The following is a 15,368-nucleotide window of genomic DNA, read 5'->3' as shown; positions in this document are numbered from 1 at the left end:
GCATATAATGATCTCCAACCAGTACATACATGCAGTTTGAGGGACCAGCCCAGAACTATTCCAAAACCTTACAGCATGCATGACCATGGATGCTAAACCCTCAGCTTTTTACTTCTATTTTGCTTCAAAGATCCTGCTTTGCTTTCACCCCACACTCTTGCAAGGCCACGCTACTTACTAAAGTAGATACTGCTGGCAAACACTCACTGAAGAGCAGCAAAAGCTCTGATGGAATGCAGAAAGCTATTAATTAAGAAAGAGGAGATCAGACACAAAAAGGCAGCAAAACGCATTTTATAGCTATCATTTRCCCTGGCCCCTGTTACACAGAATAATTATGGTCATGCAGCTGTGCAGTCCTTTCCCTTGGGGTGATCAACACCCTGGGTCGAAGGACACAAAGGTAGATTGTAAGAGCCAACAACTATATTGCCTTTAATAATGTCAGATTTTAATTTGGTACCTCAGAAATTACCAAGGATAAGATGTAACTAAGATAAGAAAAAAAATAAATACTTAATTTCAGAAAACAATGAACTGGCATGACGTCTTTTAAACAATGGAACAGTCTCCCAGACTCTTCCCAGTAATGGATTCTATTTGTTTGGTGCTTTTATAGCCAGATTGGCAAATGCTAGAAAACAGCCTGCAGGATATAATCTTGCTTTGGCAAGAGATTGGTTTGGATGATCATTTCCATCTAAGTTTCCTCCCAACTGAGACTCAAGTTTTGGAAGCAGGATCTCTTTCTTACTTTGTGTTTGCCATTTGAAACCGAATTTCAGCTGGAGCTCCTAGGTATGACACTTAGCCTCAATAAATTCGGGTTAGAGCTCTTGGGATATGCTACAAACCTCCTTAGAGATGACTGGACTGCTTCCACCGCTTTGGGGACCCTCAGGACACAGAAATGGATGCCTGTCTGTGAATGTGTGAGAAGTCAGAGTCACTCACTCTTTCCTTTAGGCTGGCAAGAAGCAGCTCAGCATTAGCAGAAACATCGTGCAGCACTGTGAACAGGTGACTTTGCCTGAGCTACTATTTCCTGCGAAACAGTGGAACACTGACACAGTGACACAGCTTCTGGATTCAAGCTAACTTGTACCTTGTCAGTCTGCTACGTGCTCAGAGGAAGCTTTCACCTGGTCTCATAGAAATGTCTTCAATTAATTGTTAATAAGCAAGAAAAAAAATCCCAAAATCCCAAAGCAGCTTCTCCCTTTTGACTCATCCCACGTGCCTCATCTCTTTAATGCCTGCCATCAGACTGTCAGTACACCGAGGCATGAATCAGTATTATTAATGTCTAWTAAGAATCAAGCAATCAGGCACCTTGACCCAACAAAATCAACAGAAACCAAGGGAGCTGCAGTGCACTCAAAGACAGCAGTTTTACTGGTTCTTTGGGACCAGCTTGTCCGGTCAAAATTTCAGTGGTGTTGAACCTTCTTCTCTAAAAATTTATTTCTTTTAAATATCCCAGTTTAGCCAGCTAAAAATGGGTCATCTAAGCCACATTTTTGTTTCAGCAATATGGATATAAATTATAACCCCTCCTTCTCTCTGTCTCAAAATAAAGAACAATGCTATTTACTGGGATATATATTGTAGCACTTCAACAAAAAACATGCACACTGAGACCGAGACCACCAATACCAAATGCAAAATTATTTATTGTCATGTGAAAGATAAGTACACACAACAGAGCAAAAAGAAAAAAAAAAAATTGAAAACAAGTTTTAAAATTAAGATTTCAGAGTAGAAATAACAGGAGAAAAACACATTGCTGCCCCAAGAGGATGTGAATTTCAATGGAAAATAACTACCAAATGTTTCCAAAGCCAACCACAAAAAATCAAATAAGATTCAACTTAAACACAATTTATTCTGARGATTTTGTTATTATAGAGTCACACATGCATGTAGTATTCATGGTTAGTTCTCAAAAATTAAACTCTTCTGGGCTCAAATTTGTGTAACACCAAAAATGGATTTTAAAAAGAGAAATCCCTCTTTTCTGTGAAACGGTTTCTGGGAACTTTCCTGGAAATCCCAGCAAGACCAGCCAAAGAAAATTATCTATGGGGAATTGTGATTGTTGCAGCAAATGTGAGCTTATACTCTGATTCATTTAATTAAGTTCTTTGAGTGAATAATGGGATACAAAACAAGGGGAGTAGTGAAGAGGAGTAATCACCCTATAGCAAGATCTCTCCAGTTATTAAATTACACAAATGTAAATCCAGATCARCAAAAAAGCCCTACCATACTTACATGTTATGATTTTTCAATAGAAGAACTAAAGCAGCATTTATCAGTGGTGTTAATTTAAAATTATATGGCTAGTGACAACGCTGTATACCACCCAAGATTTCAGCATGCCGGGAAAATCGCATTTCTCTTTTGAAGTTACATTTCAAAAAAACAATAATTTTTGAAGGATATTAATAGATACAGAGTGAGAGAAGCAAATGCACACAGTGAATAAGTGAAATTAAAAAAAAATAGATGCATAAGAGACATATTAAGCATCCATATTCCAAAGCCTGAATGACTTTTCATTTCTATTTCAACTTCAATGAATAGTAATRTGCAATAATTGTGTTAGGAAAGTAGAAACTGTTCTCTCACAACCATACTGCTGCTTCCAAACCAAAGCTGCACTGTTAACACATTCATTTGTATTGTACTGTATTAGTAATACTAACAAATTTTTATGAGCTTGTGGTTATTGAATGAAGCACATTGATAGCCCTATGAATTCCTTTCGGACAAGCACATAAGACACCCAGCAACTATGGATCTGTGGCTGTTATTAGCATTGTCTTTGAGTAGGTCAGCAGCTACATTTGGGTGAAGACTGGTCTCCAGTGGTCCACAAGTAGATGTACATCTACCCAGGCTTATTGTGGTACAGCTTGGAGAAGAACCACTTTGGAGAAATGGCATTAAATCCTGGGAAGAAAGTGTAACAGGGAGAAGTGCAGCACTCAGAGATGGAGACTGAGATGCTGTTAAGTTAGAACTGATGTTGATAACATTTTAATGAAGCATAGCAACAGAGATGAAAAGAGACACAATGCATCTCTGCACTTTCTGGTGTACCATTCAAAACTCCACCATAACTAAGGCACGCCAGCTTGGACCAGGTCTTCCAATAGTTTATTTGAAAGTATGTTATGTCTCACTRTAGTCTTGAAAATTTGCCTTAGTTACACCTTGTGTTTCAGATTACTCACAGGTTCCTGTGACATTTTTATGTTCAAGCTGGGAAAGATCAAATAGACCAGCTGAAAAAAACTTAATGCACTTCATTTTTCGTACTAAGAAATAAAAAACGAAAACAAACAAAAACTTCAACAAGCAAAAGAAAAATGCATCAGGTATTTTTAAACAGAAGAGTTGTATTTTGGGCATTTATACCACTATCCAGTTACAAATACAGCAAATTTTATCTAGGGCAGTTTTACAYAGCTCAATTACAGCAGAAGAGGAAGTAAAAATTTTCACCCCACATTTCAGACACACATGGGGAGAAGAATTCTGCATTTAAACAGCTGTCTTATGTGGAAAGAAGTGACTTCATCCCCAACACACAACATATCTCAACTGTCAGAAAGCTGCTAACAACCTCTTTTTAGTACTGTCATCCTTTTATGTACCTCAGGGCACAAACACCTGGGCTGAACTCCAAAATTACATTGTTCAGCAGTCGAATGGCAAAAATCCATCTAGACTTTTAAAATGGTACATCAAATTAACCTACAATAAATAAAAAAACTTCGCGGTTCTTGCTTAGCAAAACAATTTCCTCACATCACCTTTCCCAGAAAGTGAAGGCTGAGACATTAAATACAGAGCTAAATTAAACCTCACCAAACATTACTGACATGTGCACACATCCAGTGCTTCAAGCACTTACTCATTGAATGCCATTCAAACCAATGGCAACTTATTGGGGTCAGGGGCAAGCATTACATGAGGATTTTTCAGCTATTCAGAGCYGTGAATCAAAGGTGATGTATTGTTAAATTGAATATCTATACAAGAAGGCTGTGGTTACGGAGTTTGATGGCAATGAGCTGAATTTAAATGTCACCTTATTTATCATCCTGTATTGTTTTTAGAATGTTTACTGCTAGGAAATATACTTATGCAACTTCAATTCTATGCTAAAGAGCTCTCTATAAGGGAAAAAATGTTGATGCCAGAACTTTTCAGAAAAAAAATATTTTCAGTTTCTACAGTTCCCRTAGCTGTGAAAATAAGCACCTCTTCAACTACGTCTATAACAGTATTCATCATATCAGGTCATTTGGGGAAACTTCCATGCAGGTGTTTAACAGATTATGGCTTGATTTCCTAATGGAAAAAAAAAATGTGTCAAACACCAAATAAAGTAAATCATTTTTACACACAGAATGGAGGATAAATGTTTTATAAGGTCCTTCTCTGTCTGATTATAGCCTAGAAATGAGAAAAAGTTCCAAACACCTTCAAAAGTGATTCATTAAATGCTGGCAGCTGCATCACTGCCTCCTATTGCCACATGCTCAAATTTCATCGTCTTCTGTCAGAGACCAACTGGGCAAAGTGTTGGTGGCACCCACTAGCTAAGCAACTTCTGTCCTGATTCCCCAGATGGGCTGCTGCTCTTAAAAAATGGGGCTGCTCAGTATGGGACCCCTTCCTGTTTTCTCAGTAAGTACATTTTTCCTGCTTAGTTCCCCCTAAAAAGGGTTCATATTCACAGAGCTCGCTAGGACTAAATTTGGGTGGTTCTTCACAAGAGATGGATATTAGAACCAAAATATTCCCATTAAATCAGCCAGATCTAAGATCCTCCCCTTCTTGCTTCTTAATTGTCACCATGACAATGTCAACACTTCAATCATCAGTGCTGAACATATGCGAGATGTGGCCCAGCTTGTCTCTTGGAGTCRTTACCTAGACTGCTTTCAGATGCACTACTGCATTTGGTTTATCTTTCTTCAGTTTTCTTCACAGTCAGAAAGCTGGAGAGAGGGRATGGGAACCAGACAGCCCTTGTGGCATAGAGAAAACAGCAACGTAATGCCCAGTTCTTAGGCTAACAGAACAAAACTGCTTTAAAGGCCAACTTCAACACCACTGTTGGAAGGGACTGATGTCAGRACTGATTGTTGCAATATCTCTTTGGTATCTGACTCAAGAAARAGGTGTGTGCTTGGCCACAATAGGTGGGGTCACTGTAGCATGTACAAGGAGCAGCTGAGGGAGCTGGGTTGTTTAGATTGGAGAAAAGGAGTTTCGGGGAAAACCTTACTGCTCTCTACGACTGCCTAAAAGGAGGTTTTAACCAGCTGGGAATCAGCCTCTTCTCACAGCAACCAGTGACCAGGAGAGGAAATGGCCTCAAGCTGCACAAGGTTCAGGTTGGACATTAGGAAGAATTTCTTCTCTGAAAGAGTTATCAGACATTGAAATGGACTTTCCAGAGGAGTGGTGGAGTCACCATCCCTGGAGGTGTTCAAGAAAAAACTGGGCATCACACGTAGTGTTATGGGTTAGTTGACAAGGTAGTGGTTGGTCAAAGGTTGAACTCCACAGTCTTGCAGTTCTCTTCCAACATAAATGACTCTGTATTTAGAAAAAAAAAAAAAGTGGCAGCTGAGTTAAACGAGTAAATATTCCTCATAATGGAAATCTAAATCTTTAATATTGTAGTACCTTTAATATTATRTTACACACTTAGTGTTAATTTGGTCTAAGAGTAACTGTTTCATAAGCAGGGTTTTATTTTTAAGCAAAGCCTTTGGAATCCTTTTAAAAGATGTTTACAGTAGTTAAAGAAAGATCACATTTTAAAGGTACATTTCTAATTACATTCTGGCAGAACCTTAGCTGGGAACACTACCAGCACTATTTTGATAGCAAAAGCTGTGACAGTTACATCAGCTAAGGTTATCTGCTGTCTGCTGATTATCATGATAAAACTAAAATACAAGAATATGGTCAGAAGACCATATATGTGAAATAGAACACTGGGGTGCAAAAGYTGGGAACAACCTTATGAAAGCTGTGAGTGTACAGAATAGGACTGGAGAATTTCACTGGAAGACTAAATGACTTCAAGGACTGAAGCAGTACAAACAGGATGAAATCCAGAACTGCCTAGCTCATATCCATGAAGCTGGCAGCAAAAAATATCACAATAAACTGGGCACTTGCCAGCTGCACGTGGAGGAGAAAACTCTAGATGATTCAATCAAAGTCAGGGTTAGCATAAACCCCCAAGAGAGGCAGCAATGGTAAACAAGTACAATTCAAAAACACATGGGGTATTTCCAGCAGTGAGGGATGTGCTGGTCATACGTCACTGGAATACTGTGTAAAATTTAGGTCACTCCTTTCAAGGACAGACACAGCTGTGCTCCATATGGGGGAGTTCCAGAGCCACAGCCCTGTCACACGGCCCCCGAGCATGTGCCTGGGCTCCCATGTTTGTGTCTGGGAAATCCCATGCCATGCACCGCATGGGCAGGAAATGCAGCCTGTGGGAAACGTGAACACAGATGGCCAGCGAGTGCTCAATCCGCCCGGGCCTCTTGGGTCACACCGGGCTCACCAAGATGGGTTGACTCTATGGTGTGTTGGCTCACACAACAAGAGAAGCTTCAAAACAAAATGTACCCAAACTTTTCATTTGTCTTTTGCATTTCCAGTAGGTCCAAGCCTTATTGCACAGCAGCGCTCAAATAACATAGCACATGCAGGGTACAGCCAGCATACCCCTGACATGCCACGCTCTTTGCCCAGGTGTTCAGCTGTCAAGCTGCATCTGTGTTTGTCTGTGCCTTCCAGATGTCAACCTGACTGATGAGAATGATTGTGCTGAACCAGTGACCATATGCTGTGCTAATGCAAGGAAAAGGAGGAGAGGGTAGAGCCATCTCTTGTTCTCCAATTAATTCCTTCCTTTATGATGCACGAAAATGGACTTGTCATGAAACAGGTGCAGAAAATTGCTTCTAGAAGGATTAGAGAAATGGAAAATCCATCTCATGAGAACAGACTGTGCACACATCTGAACAAACAGGTGCAGACCGATGTGAGCCTCAGTCGGCCTCACACTGTCCCAGAATCCACACGGCCTGAATTAAATCAGTGCTAATGAAGTCTCCAGCAGAACTCACCGGCTCAGGCTTAGCATTACACTGCCATARCCCTACAGGCACCGGGAGAGGGCCAATCCGCATCCCAGCTCACTCAGATTGTTAGCAGAGAGCCTTGGTCTGCCTGTCCCCATCAGTGCCAGTGCACCCCACAAGTTTGGCTTGTTAGTCCCAGTGGAGCGGTGCCCASTGGGGTAGGACTGCCCTCAATGATCTTAAAGGTCTTTTCCAGTCTAATGATTCTACAATTTTGTAATTCACAGAGAAAGGGGAGACAGGATAACTGCCTCAGCACAGAGACAGTGTTGGCACACAACAAGCAGTGTAAATATGGCATAGATACATTTAAGCTGAATATGAATAATTCTATCCATTATAGCAGCAAGATCCTGGAAGAGCTTTCACAAGTAATGGAGGAAAAATGTAACGAATTTTAAGGCGATGCTTGATGTTTCTGAACAGATCTCTGTGCCACAGAGGTGTCTGAAACACCCGCAGATACCCTGTAAAACCCCACCCCAAAAACCTCTGTTAGCTGTGCACTGCAAACCAAAATCCAAATGAAATCAGAAATTTAATTAAAAGCAGCTCTTCTGAGCCAGCTGCTGGCAGGCATTATGCTGGTAAAAAGTGACAGCTGCTTCATTGGCAGTGCAATGTCAACAACTGTAGAAGAGGCCAAGGAACAGGCATGCGCCACAACTGCTCAAGGATCACCCCACTTTGAGGAAGATATTTGTATAAAAGACTTCAGAGGATTTTGTCTATGCTTTCATCAGTTAAGATATTGTATTCCTAGATTATATTTGTATTTTTCTGCTGTCTTCTTGTTTGTTTGGAGGGTTACTTTTTGGCTCAGTGTGAATGTAACGCCAATTAAAATTAGTTAAGAGAGAAAATGTCAGGTTTTCCAAATACAACATAATTGGTTTTTTAAAAACTATCCCATCATTACCTGGCAAATATATGTTTGTTTGCAAGAAGTGTGCGTTTCAGAGATCTTTCCCATTTTTACAAGTGGATTTAGATATCTTTGATCCACTTTATTTCATTTTATTTATAATTCCCATTTTTMAAAAGAAGTTATTAATGCTTTTCTAACAAGGCAGCATTATCTTCTTTTAAGAAATTCAAACTTGGTTTTAAGTTAGACAGAATAGTAAGGGATGAGTATTGTCACAAAATCAGTTTTATTAAAATGTCCAATATAAAAGTATAGTTGGATTCTGAGAAATGGACTTGCACATATGTTAATATTCAGAGGCAATTTGTGGCCCTTAAGTTGAGTTTTACAGGGAAGGTGTACCATTCCAGATACACGGAATAATTCACACATTGAAGAGAGTGAATTGGAACCCAAAATTTCATATCTAAGTTTAAAAGTAACTATTTAGTCTTTGGTTGTTTTTTTCCTGCTAGAGTTTCAGGTAGAAGTGATGTGCCCTCAGAAATGATGAGCTGTATCACATAGATATGCTTGTCACAGTTTTTCCCTGTGAAGAGACTATATTGCTTAGTCTAAGAATAACTTTAAAATTCACAGAATGTGAGAACTGTTGAGCAGTTAAAAATAAAAAGTCATAGGAGGACGCACTGTTAGGCATAAACATTGAGACCCTTCAAATCAACTTGAGCTGTTGAACTAACCTAAACATTTCAGATCCTGATCCCAGGGAATTCAAAATGATCTGCAGTGATAACTAATGTTTCTCCTTTTATTTCTGTTTTCCTGCTAATGAGTATCAGATATAACATTGCAAGACTACACTGTAAACAGAGTGCAAAGTTAATCATTTTCAAAGGAACACTTTATTCGCAGTAGGCTGTGTAGGGAAGGAATTAAGCCTAAGTAAATAAACCATCTACCTGCATGAAGGTAGATGAGAATATACAGAGAGAGCACAAATAAGAAGATGCAAGTTAAAAAATTACTGGGTATTTGATGCAGGCAAATGCTGCTTACAAGGAAAATTCTACAACTGAGTAAAATGCTGAGTAATTTCATTTGTGCATTAAATTATTTGCAATTTCCTGCATAAAAGTAAAAAATAGAACAGAAATTCAGGATCTTGTTATGCCAAAGATCTTTTCTCCATCCAAGAGCAGAGGAGCTAGARGGTTTACACAATTTTATGTCAATTAAAATATTCCATATAAACAACGCATACTTGTCCAAACTAACTGACTTCCACTTCCAATTCTTTCTGGGCAAAGTCTGAGAAAGAAATACGGCATTGCAATATAAAATAAGCAAATTTCATCTATTTTGGAACAAGTGAAGAATTACATGCAGTTCAGGCACATCAAAATCTTTCTATCTGGCTGCAGAGGCCTATTATTAGGACGTGTTAAACCTGTCCAGAGACTTCTTTCTAGTATTGATAAACAATCCACACATTAAATTAGGAGATTAAGACATGTATTCCTTCCAGTTCTTATGTATGTTTGTCATTAATCCAAACAACATTGCCAAACCTCGACCACAGAAATAGTAAAAATAAATACCAAAGGTCTGGGAAGAGAAATCCTGAGGTCACAAAGAGAAGGTAACTTCAAGGGAGTATCCTGGAAATTAAGTCTTATAAATCATCATGGACTGGAAGAAACAAATTCAGCAATTGCATAATGCCATTTTACATGGCTAAAAATAATAAGAGTCATGGGGTGAATGCCAGGAAAAAAAATCACTGGAAAACTTCACAAACATTTATGTTCAAATGAAAGGCTTGAAGCAAGAAAGTTGTTTGATGAGAGCCTCAGTGCACAGCAATGGTGCCTTCCAGCCTCCTGCTTGGCATGCCCCTCGCTTCAAACAAGTCCATCATGCTTACAGCAATCGTTTACACAAAACCAGAACCCATTATGTTCATAATATACATTTTAGTGATGGTGGGGATAAAAGGTCGGCAGAATAATCATCTCCATTCTATATTCAAAGTGGGCTGATAGTCCTGCCTTTCTGGGCAAAGTAAACTCCTCCATTCTCGCTAAAGTGTTTGTTCCTCTGCTCTACAGCTTATTCAAAACCATTAAACCACTGCTGGGTAAAACCATTGTATTGTAGAAAATGAGGGTCACCCTGAAGAAGATTATCCTATATATGATCCCTAAAGATTTTCCTTGAATAAATGTTTTTTTTAAATGCTATTATTTCCTGCCTTCACCTCTGAGTCTGTTAGAGATTGAAAATTCAAAAGTGTGTATTATTTCAGGCAGGGGCACATGCAATCACCTTAAAACCTGAGAATATTATTGAATTATATTATATTAAAATTCTTTGTATTATATTCTTCTTACTGCATGTGCTAAGGAGAGTGAGATGATGTATACTGGACTCTGTGTTTTCAAACCTCCTTTTGTCTGTTATCATACTGCGTGGCTTGGGCAAAATCACAATCACGAGAGAGGTGCCAGRAGTTTTGCTGCTGATCACTCACAGCTTTCATCACACAAACCTTGGGGCTCTGAGAATCAGCCTGTGACAAAGACTGCCAGGCAGCAGTGAGACCCTCCCATGGCAAAGGATGTCAAATGAGTGGTGTTCTCTTTACCCTGACAGAGCCTAGACCCAGTCTTTCAACTCAAAACTATCCCAGTAATATTTTGAGAAAATACTCTTGCTATGCTGCCTTTTAAAAGATGARAAACTAGCCTGAGCTATCAGCCTGCTGTGCCCATCTCTCTAAACAGTGTTAGTGTATTGAATTTTTGTCATGTGCTGAAAGATACTCTGTTGTAAAGCACTGCACGTGGTGAATTTTKTTACAACCTTCTCAGAGGTGATTTAGATTCAAGCAAATTGCATCTCATCCTCATCTACACAGGCACACCTGAAACAAAGACAATGGAAGAAGTGTTTTCTGTTTTCTGCCAAGGACTTCATCTGTATTCATTGTGTATAAAAAGTCACTGCTTAAGTATAACTCTACGGGGTTCCACTTCTGGACCAGACTGTTGTCTTTGCTGCAGAGCAAACCATTCAGATGACTGTAATTATACCKTACTACCAGGGGGTCCAGCCTGAGCTCTTGAGCCACAGCAGCTTTTTCAAGCAGTTTGCTTGAAGTGTAGCAGGGATGTGCTTGGCACAGGGGGCTCTGGATAATCTGATTTCCCACTGATGGAAGTGTGTTAGCAGCTGCTGTTGAAGCTGATATTGCTGGCTCCCCCCAGAAGCCAGCTGTGCACCCCATCCAGCTACACAGCGCAGCAGGACCTTGTGACAGCCACTGTCACCTCCTGTACATCTCCTGTGCTCTTTCACTACACAAAAGGGTAAGACTACATACATTTGCARTGAAACTTGTTCTGCTCTTAACACATTCTCACGATGCAATTCCACCCAGGGACAGATGGATAATATTGTTAATTCAGCCTGATGGGATGGTCCTGTTAGCCCTGCCTTGGCCACAGGCTGTGGCCATTTCTCTTGTGCCTCCCCTGCATCACAGGTGATCATTTCCTTTTGTCATTAGCAACTCTGGGGAACTAACCTGTCATGAAATGACTCTTTTTTTCTAAAACTGAGCTCCTCTGCCCCCTTGGCCCCCAAAGCATCCCACTGTAGGTCACTGCAGGATCACTCAAGACACGGTGCAAGCAGAAATGAGGGAGGATTCACAGGATGGAAAGTTTAACCTTTTGTCATTAAAGCTGCACTGAAAGTTATGCTATTAGACTCTACTTCAGGGATTCTAAAGTAAACCCAGTCACCAAAACCATGTGTGCTTAAAACCAGAATTCTTTAATACAGAACCTTTTTGTTATCTAATTTCTACCCCAGCCTGACAGGTTGCTGGTACAACAGGAGCACTAGGGAGCAGCCAAAGAGAGGCAGGTGGAGAAACCCACTAACACATCAGGGAAACCATACACTTGGTCWCACAGCAAAGCCTTGGTAGATAGCTCACAGACTCAAGAAAATGTTGGTTTCCACTTACTCAGGGTGAGAACTGAGCATTCCTGTAGCTGTGGAATCAGTCCTYCCTCCAAATTAAACAACTCTTTCCCAGTTCAACCCAGAGTCAGCAAAAAGTGAGAGAAAAAGATTTTTTAAAGCTTCAGTGCAGGGAACCTTTTTGTCATATATGACACACTTGTCATATATTCGAAGGTGAGAGTGACAGGGTGGGTAGGAGATTCAAAGTCCATGGCTCTGCTAGCGATTTTATAGATGAATTTGCAGCACAGCACTTTTATTCTTTCAATACTCAAACATACTCCAGGCATTGCCTAGGTGCTTGGCTTTGTATGTTTTTTTTKAGTCATATATATTTTATTTTTAAAGAAAAGCAGAGGGGAGGAAAAGAAAAACAGGTGTCACCTACAAGTGATGAAAGATTGAGAGGGAGGTAGCTCCAGAGACAGCCAGACCCATGCACAGACTCCAGCATATGGTAACATTTTTCCAGAGGTGTCACTACAAGCAAACAACTGCAAATGGAGTTTATCCACCATCAATTTCAGCTATATAACATTTACCCACTTCTTAGAGATACCAGACAGGTGAGTAATTTACCACTGCACCACTGCACCTCTCTTCAGTCACTGGGTAGCCACTTACATGAGTAGAAATTGTCCAGCTCTAATTTCAGGAAAGTCTTTTTCATTTCCTTCACATAGAGTTCTACCACATTAACTACATGGAGCTTAGATGACATGAGAGGTGGAACTCTTCCAAAATACATTTCGGTTCCTGTCAGAAAGTATTGCGTGCCTTTGTGCAGGAAATTATAAAATAGAAAATAAACATGTAAATATACCATTTCAACACATCCTCTACATCAAAGCGGACCTGATGGTTTTAATTTCAGCTTTTTGAGGTTTTGCTTTTATAAGTTGCTGAATTTATTTTTTAGCTCCTGTTTATGAAAAGAACTTTAAAAGAGTTATAAATTACATTTATCAAATGAAGAAAAACTACACCTATAAAGTTCTCAGAAAAAAGGAAATAATGTGAACCATGTATGTGCACTTGTGCGAGGACACACACACACAAACTTATGTATTTTTAAGTTAGTGACTGCTGAACCACAGACCACATGCAGAAGAGTAAAAACCACCCATAACCAGATGTGCCACTGTAAAACCCATATTTTAGGATATATTCTATGAAATCCTCAGTGTGCAGAAAGAGATAAGTTCCCACACTATTAATATCAGTGATATGAATTCCTAGAAAGWCTGACTACCTTCACACACCTAAAAATAATCCAAGCTCCAACTGGGAGGTACAGCCCTTGTGAAATAGGAAGGGGGTTTACCAGAGTGAAAACACAGGATTTTGAAAACCATCCAACTTAACACCGACGTGAGAACAGCAGCGAGACGTCACTTCAAACCTTCCGAGAGCCAAAGGGCTGCAGAAGGAATTCCACCCTTTCCCACAGAGTGATTACATGAGTGCTGCACCTCGGCTGAGCATGTCAGTGCATGGCTTGCAGGGCCATGCAGAGCCACCACTTGTTTCACTGGCAAACAGTGGCCTCGGGATATGCTTGAATTTTCCTGTGGCAGGAAAGCGTAGCACTGGGCTAGTGAAGCAAAATGCCTCAGCTCTCTGCTCTAGTTGATAGGAAACCTCAATTCAAAAGGTTTCCTTCTAGCTATAAAAACAAAGCAAAGCTGTTTCCAGGGAATGAAGAAAAAGTCATTACCAAAGTCCCTATCCAGCTACAAATAGAGTATATGAGACCAAACAGCTTTTTACCTCAGAATATCTCTCACTGATCTAGTAGAGCAAAGTTTGTTGATATTCAGGGTTACAAACCCATCTGTTTACTCAGGCTTTTGTCTGTCAGCATAGTTTGAAGAGGTCACTTTGAGAAATCAATTCTTTTTCCTGGGGGTTTCTTCAGAGCYACCACAATTTGTTATTGCGTCTGTTTAGAGGCTTTAATTTGTGGTTTTCAAGATTGCATAACTGCACAGAGAGGTGGTGAGAGGCCCACATGAATAGTTCAAAATAAGTTTGACAATATAGTAAATATCTGCTCAGTAATTTTCCCTGGACTGAGCACCATGGAATGCCAAAGAAGTTATTAATCAGGCTAGCGGATGAACGTGGCTTTATGAGGACTTGGAGCATAGGTTTATCCTTCAGATGGTAAAATGCTGAATTACCTTGTTGTTGACTCTAACTAAAGACCATGCATCAGGGCACCGCAAACCAGGCATCTGATTAGATTGCTCTAAACCAGACTATTCAGAACCAGGAAACAAWATAAAATGAGATTTTAATTTTGCCTTTTATTTAGAGTTCTTGTCATAAGTTACATAAAGATGAAACAAGCTGCCCAGCCTCCCATGAGGAAGCTCAGCATTCATTTTTCTATTTCGCAGATGTTAGATGGGAGGCACGGACATGCACAGTCATTTTTGGAGATGCACGAACTGCATCTGGGGGAATTGCAGGTCCTTGGGGCCTTTGGGAATCTGCAGCAAGAGACCCGGCATTGGCCACAGGCAAAAATGAGGCACTCGGGACCCGCAGGCACATTGGGTAGTGTGTCCTGAAGTCTGTGTGACAGGCACCTGGGCGAGTGGCAGCTGTGGGAGCAGCTCAGGGATGCATAAGCCACATTTGCATAGCAGAGGGCAGTGTTCAGCATTTTGGACTGTAATTGTCTCTTAATGAGGAAGCTGGTGAGGAAACGATGTGCACACTGCAAGCTGGGAACCCTGCAACAATGGAGTACCAAAGTTCTGAGCAGAGGCACCTAACCATGTTCAAGCTCTGTACTTCTGTGACAGGGTCTCCATCTAGTTCAGCAGGAAGGAATTTACAGGCCATAAACTCCTTCTGATGGCCGAAGACTAAAGGTGGCCAGTCGCTGTTCAGCCCTGCATACTGCGAGCACTTTGCTACTAACACACAACCCAAAACCACTCTGTGGACAGCACACACGTCTACCTGGCCATGCCCGTGAGGTGACACTTCAGCCGTCAGCTGGAGGATTTTGCCGGACCTAGTCCCGTGAGAATCTTGTGTTTMTATGTCACTTGACAGGTGCAGGAAAGTACTGCTGGCTCCTCCTGGGACGCCGTAAAGGAGTGTCTGCCCTGATTCGCTGTTCACCAGGATGCAGTSGGATCCCCGTGAACAGCGGGACATCGCAGACGCAGCGCTCTCCTGCCGCCTCCACCGTCCTCTGCGCACACCCTTTGTGGCGCTTCGCACAGCCCCGGCCCGCGGCGCCCGCGATGCAGCCCCGT

The sequence above is a fragment of the Malurus melanocephalus genome, unplaced genomic scaffold (genome assembly GCF_030028575.1).
Source record: "Malurus melanocephalus ecotype Western Australia unplaced genomic scaffold, MMel_1.1 scaffold_57, whole genome shotgun sequence".
Lineage (NCBI taxonomy): Eukaryota > Metazoa > Chordata > Aves > Passeriformes > Maluridae > Malurus > Malurus melanocephalus.
The sequence above is the reverse complement of the archived record's forward strand: the minus strand, read 5'-3'. Positions refer to the sequence as shown.